General features: G+C 41.0%; 1 protein-coding gene across 1 annotated transcript in view; it reads right to left on the reverse strand.

The window, feature by feature from the left end:
- Positions 1–2,177, reverse strand: part of LOC129765981 (uncharacterized) — a 202,960-nt gene extending 200,783 nt beyond the window's left edge. The window contains exon 1 of the mRNA XM_055766442.1: positions 1,318–2,177. The gene's annotated coding sequence lies outside the window, so the exon portion shown is untranslated. The remainder of the gene's footprint in view (positions 1–1,317) is intronic.
- Between the last annotated feature and the right edge of the window lie 3,823 nt (positions 2,178–6,000).

Below are 6,000 nucleotides of genomic sequence, written 5' to 3' on the forward strand. Positions count from 1 at the left end.
GAACGGAGATTTTAAACATATGTAGCGTACCTGCTAATTCATTTGTCGTGTCTCACGGATCATTCTTGCAACTTCTTATTTCGGTCAGACACGGTCTTTCGCATAACCCCACAAAAAAAGTCTAGCGGGTTCAAATCGCTCTGGACGGCCAATTGGCATCACCGAAACGCGAAATTATGCGTCCCTCAAATTTCGTTCGCAATATGGCCATGTTCGGTCGTGTTGTGTGGCACGTGGCGCCGTCCTGCTGAAACCACATGTCATCCGTATCCATATCTTCAATTTGTGGCAAAAAAAAATCGGTTAACATGCGGCCATAGCGCTCACCATTCACAGTTACCGTCTCGCCGTGCTCATTTTCAAAGAAATACGGCCCGATGACTCCACCAGACCATAATGCGCACCAAACAGTGACTTTTGGCGGATGCAATGGCCTCTCAACAATCACGTGTGGATTTTCTGAGCCCCATATATGGAAATTTTGGGTGTTCACATAGCCACCGAGCTCGAAATGTGCCTCATCGCTGAAGAAAATTTGATGCGAAAATTCAGCATTTTGCTGCTGTTGTTCGTTCACCCAATCGACGTATGCCCGACGCATTCCATGGTCACCACGCTCTAATTTTTGTACCAGTTGGACATTATATGGATGTAGGTGCAAGTCCAAATGCAAAATTCGCCACAATGATGTGCTTGACAAGCCCAATTGCTGAGCACGCTGTGGAATCGAAACATTCGGGTCATCATCTACACTGGCAGCAACAGCAGCAATATTTTCGGCCGAACGCACATTACGATGATGCACAGGTTTCACAATATCCGCAACGGATCCAGTTTGTTCGAATTTACGCACTACATTAGCGATTGTGTGCTCTGTAGGCCGTCCATGACGACCAAAATCCGTCCGTAATGCTCGAAAAACAATTGCCGGTTTTTCATAATTTTTATAGTATAATTTAACAAAATTAACACGTTGTGCGATTAGGATCATTTTATAAAAATCAGGGAAAATTGAGTGTTTGTCAGGATATCAGGGAGGGTGCCAAAAAGTATGGGAAATCCTGAAAAATCAGGAAGGTTGGCATCTCTGCTCGCAGCTGTGGATAAACATTGAATTTAAATCCACTTAGCTCAGACAACATCAAAGAACATCTCCGACTGTCAACAGTTGTGGGCGTAACGAGCAAACACGAACACTGATTTATTGTTTTTACAAATTACCGGTTTCAGTGTATTCTACCCAAAACCTACCGACATCCTGAGGCAAATCACATTATAGTAGCATCCATTTCCACCCTCGGAACCCTGTTATCTTACCGTTTTCAACATATGTTACATTCTACGACCCATCGTTTACTGGCGTCGTCGTTGCGCTCCAGCCAATGCCAGCAGCAGCCGAAGGAAGTAAATCTTTCGAAACATGTTCCTCCCCAACCGTACGCAGTAATGATCCCTTTCTAAACACACCGTATAACTCCAGTTAGAAAAAACGGGAACATTTGTAACACAATGAGTCTGTGGCTTTTAACTTTCGAACTTTTTGAACCGTCGTTCAACGGCCTCAGATACACACAAAAAAGAGAGAACACTTCCACCCAACATAGGTTTCTCTTGTTGGAAACAATTTCAAGTGCACCAGCGAATGGAAATAGAGTAATGTAAAGAAAGTTACACAAAACACATGTGACTCTGTTATCTATTTCATTCGTTCATATATTTTTTTCTTAATTTTGTTTCTTTTTAGCAGCCTTCTACATAACACACTCTCACAACTTCGGGTAGCATTAAAATACTGGAACTGTCGCCTCACTTCCTCTCCGCTATGCGTTATGTTTAATTTTAAGCATTGATATTCTCCATTGCGAGGCCAATTTCTCCGTCGAAAACAAACTCACTTATTCATTATTCATGCTAAAGCACTGCAGTGCGAGCCGGGGAAGGCAAACCCAAAACACACAACACTCAACGCACTCTCGCGCAAAAACGCATAATTTGACCATAAATCACCAACGAGAATAATTCCATTGTATTCAAATACATATAATTCTGTGCTGTGTTCACATCCCAAGAACCGGCTCAATTCTTCAGCGAGAAGAGCAAACAACAGCAGAAAAAAATCCTAATGATGTTTTTTTCTTCCGTAACAGATGACAAAGCTACCAATCCAAACCGGTTGAAGTCTTCAACGAAACTAAACTGCGGGTGAAAGAGTCGCAGACAAAAAGCTGTTCAGAGCGTCTCGTCGCGCATAGCGTGAAGCATATATGAAATGAAAACATCGGGAAAACAGCTGCGAACCATTAGACGAAGAGGAAGCCCAAAGCGGAATGGAAGCAAAACAGAGAGCGGAATGGCGATGCTCTCGCGATTTACGCCGGCCGTAAGATACGGGCTGCGCAATGGAGAGAGCGATCGGATTATGAATGGTTGGCACAGTGATGCCAGATTGTGTGTGTTTATGGGTGGTCGCGCATATAATACACATATTGATTATAAGGACAACCCGAAAACCAGCCCCTGGGCAACCTATGCTTGCTCATAGCTTATAAGGCATCGTGCGTAAATTACGTTACGCAAGAAGGGGCAAGGGAAGAGGGGGCCGAGGTTGTGTTACTTGATGTGACATAGGGGGGAGGGAAGGGGGAGTTGCCGTGATCGTTACGTTTGTTTGTTTCCATTTTATTTCTAAATAAATTCACGCTCCCTTATTTGCTTGAACAGCTACCAACGAAGATGATAAGGCACGCGTTGTTATGTGTTTAAAGCTTGTTTTCCAACCCTTCACAATGAAGACAAATTTACGGGAATTTTTACGAATTTTTTCGTCAACCAATCAGCACGAAGCACGGGATCATTTGCGAAAGAGCGAAAAGAGATAGGACCTCCCCAGGGTACGTTTATGATAAGGTAGTCTGGACTAACTAGTGCATCAATAGTAGTGAAGCTGTGACGTGTTAGCTTTGCAAGTATCATGGAACGGTATTATGAATTTGTCTAAATTAGGTTATTTCTATTGTATTTTAGCTTAATGTATATATTTATTCATTGCATCGTTAAGATAATTCAATTAGGTTTCCTATCTGATCAAAACATAGAGGAAATTGTGGTTCGGCAATTCAGATTTTAGCTTCCTGAAGCTTTCTGTAGCTCTCCGATACCTCTTGTCGCAGTGCTTGAATTAAGCTAGCAGAACCGGTCGAATCGCTAGGTTTCTCATCAGAGATGTTGATGGTGCTGCTCTCGATTTCCTTTGACAAAATATCCCTCTCGGGATAGTTATGATTCATCCCATTAGAAAACTGGACCGATTCTGTGGATGTTACGGATGTTTTAATGGACTCACCTCTTGCTTTATGTCAATAAGACCTTTCGGCGAGCCTTTTGGTTTTGATTTCCCGAGGCATGTAATCGTTGGCATTTCTGACAGTAGAAACAGCTAAAAATAAACAATTTTTTGTACTAATTGTATAATCTGGATTTGTTTAAATTTACCTGTTCGTATCACTTTTCGACGATATTGTACGTCCAAGCCATCGAAATGCATGAAGCAATCTGGACTGAAGTGAAGCGAGCAAATGTACATGTTATTAGTATTGCTGTTTAGACTTTAGACTGTCCGAAGAATCGAAGCCATTTCTTCCGAATGGACACTTACCTCGGGAATCGATGAAATGGTAATTTGTGGGATATGTTTTAATAATTCGAGTTGGACTCGAGCCCGGGCATCAATGACTGAACGCTCAGGTATTCAGGTGCCACACATCGAGCCAGAGTTGTCTGGAAATAAAAATATTTTATATATATATTCCTTCGCCGTCGAGGCCCCGTAAAAAGACCAGTTTCAAAAAGCAGCACAGAAACAACACATTCTGGGTACTAGCTCCGTTGTTTTAACTTTAATGGTTCGCTAACTCTTCTATCTCACGTATTATTGACGTATTTTCAAAAAAAAAGTAGCAAAAAACGTAATATTCGCAACAAAAAAAAATACACTTGTTATGAATTGCTTTGCGATCGTTGCTTCTCGTCAAAGCTAAGATGTCATAAATGAGAATGTATAAGTGAATCGTGTCCACTTCGAGTCCAGGTTACCTTGTCATAAACGTACTCTGGAACCTCCCAAGTTTTTGCTGCGAAAAAATACGAATTCGCGTTGTTTTGACAGTAGCTTCTACCCACATCACATCATTGGAACAAGGCAATCAAGATTGGTGCAACAGGATGTGAAAAAATTCGCTCAGCTTCACATCGAAGGAACGATATAGGCAATATTCAAGTTTGCTGCAGGATAATAAATCATTTTGCGAATTTATTTTTATTCTCTACTGAAATTTCTTATATTGAATTGCATCGAGTTCGAGGTATAATTGAGCTCACATTCGTGAGTAATATGATTTTTGTATGTGTGGTTGTGATACACAACCATTGCATTACACATTTTTTGCTATTGCTTTATACATTTTGTTGTATTTGTGAATGAATATTGAATGATCAGAATTAATTGTATTGCTGACTATCCAATCGAGCTAACAGTAACCATTCCAAGCTACAGTGTTATTTTGCGTGTCAAAAATTGTAAGTTAAATATTTTGCTAATAATTGCTATCCCAAAATGTCGAAATATACAGGAGAAATATGGCATGCCACGTTTCTCAACAAAACTGTATAAATCGAATTATTGTTCATAAACTATTTATAAAGGGTCACTTGACCCGCTGTGGTAAGAATAGGTATACATGAAACATCGGTAGGTTTAGTGTTAAGGGAATCATTGCTCTCGGACGCATTTTCTCATGGGCTCTGTTTCAACAGGGTATGCGAGCTGCCTGAATTCGACATTATTGGGTATCAAGGAATAATCAAATCAGTATTCATTATTAATGTGGATGGAGGACCAGACGAGAACCCTCGTTTTGAAAAGCTTATAGATCTTTTCGATTTATCATTTTAATCAATTAAATTTCGATGCAATATTCGTTGCTACAAATGCTCCAGGACGCAATGCTTTCAACCGAATTGAACGTCGAATGGCTCCTCTTTCCCGGAAGTTAGCAGGTCATTTCGAAGACATGTGACATACTGTGAAAACATTTTCCCGTATCATGTCAAGACATTTGAAAAAATCACCTGACATCCCTGAATTTGACATCCGCGATGACAGTGGCAAGGCGCCTAGAAGTACATCCTAAGGTGGGCCAAATGGCTAAAACCGCTCTTCAGCCATTGGAAGTTTACTGTGTTTTGTTTGTAAACAAAACACAATATGCTAATGCCGAAGCTCGCTCGTGATCAGTATGTCTCTTTCACGCTACAAACAAATAATTCCCCTTCTGCTTTCCTCCGTACTGTTTTCATATACCGCTCCCCTAATCAACTTAGTGACGAAACGGCCTCACCTTCGGATATACTTCTAGGCGCCTTGGACAGTGGTATAGCGTCGACCTCTGGTGGTGACCACGATCGCAAAGTTGTAATGTTGATGTTTTCTGAGAAATGATCGAATAATTGATTTCTCGGTCTCACAGACCTATGCGCGGGAATCCGAGCAATCCGAGTTGACCACAAGCGCGGGTCGGCCCCCGACTCGGATGGCGTCACCTCGGTGACTTGGTGCCGCCTCGGTTCCTTATCCTCGTTAAATGAGGACTTCTCCCCCGTTACTTTGATCTCACAATAAATTTCATCACGAAAGAATAAATTCATGATGAAAAGGGGGTTACGGTGGTAAACCCGTAAGTACCATTTTTCCTCATCTATTCTTTTCACATTTTCATTTAAATTTTTGATGTTAAAGTTACCTGCTTAATTTTCGAAATATTCCATAGCCCATGCTCATTATTGAATGATCTCTTGACCTTAAAGAAAAGGAAAAGGAATGAAGACGGTATGTCAATTGTGCCTACACTAATTTTTAAAAATGACACATCTTTTTCGAGTTTCCTCACTACAATTTCTCATTTCACTTCGTAACTTCGTAACAGTAGATTCGACTGATTTGTT

The sequence above is a fragment of the Toxorhynchites rutilus genome, chromosome 2 (assembly GCF_029784135.1).
Source record: "Toxorhynchites rutilus septentrionalis strain SRP chromosome 2, ASM2978413v1, whole genome shotgun sequence".
In the NCBI taxonomy this organism is placed as follows: domain Eukaryota; kingdom Metazoa; phylum Arthropoda; class Insecta; order Diptera; family Culicidae; genus Toxorhynchites; species Toxorhynchites rutilus.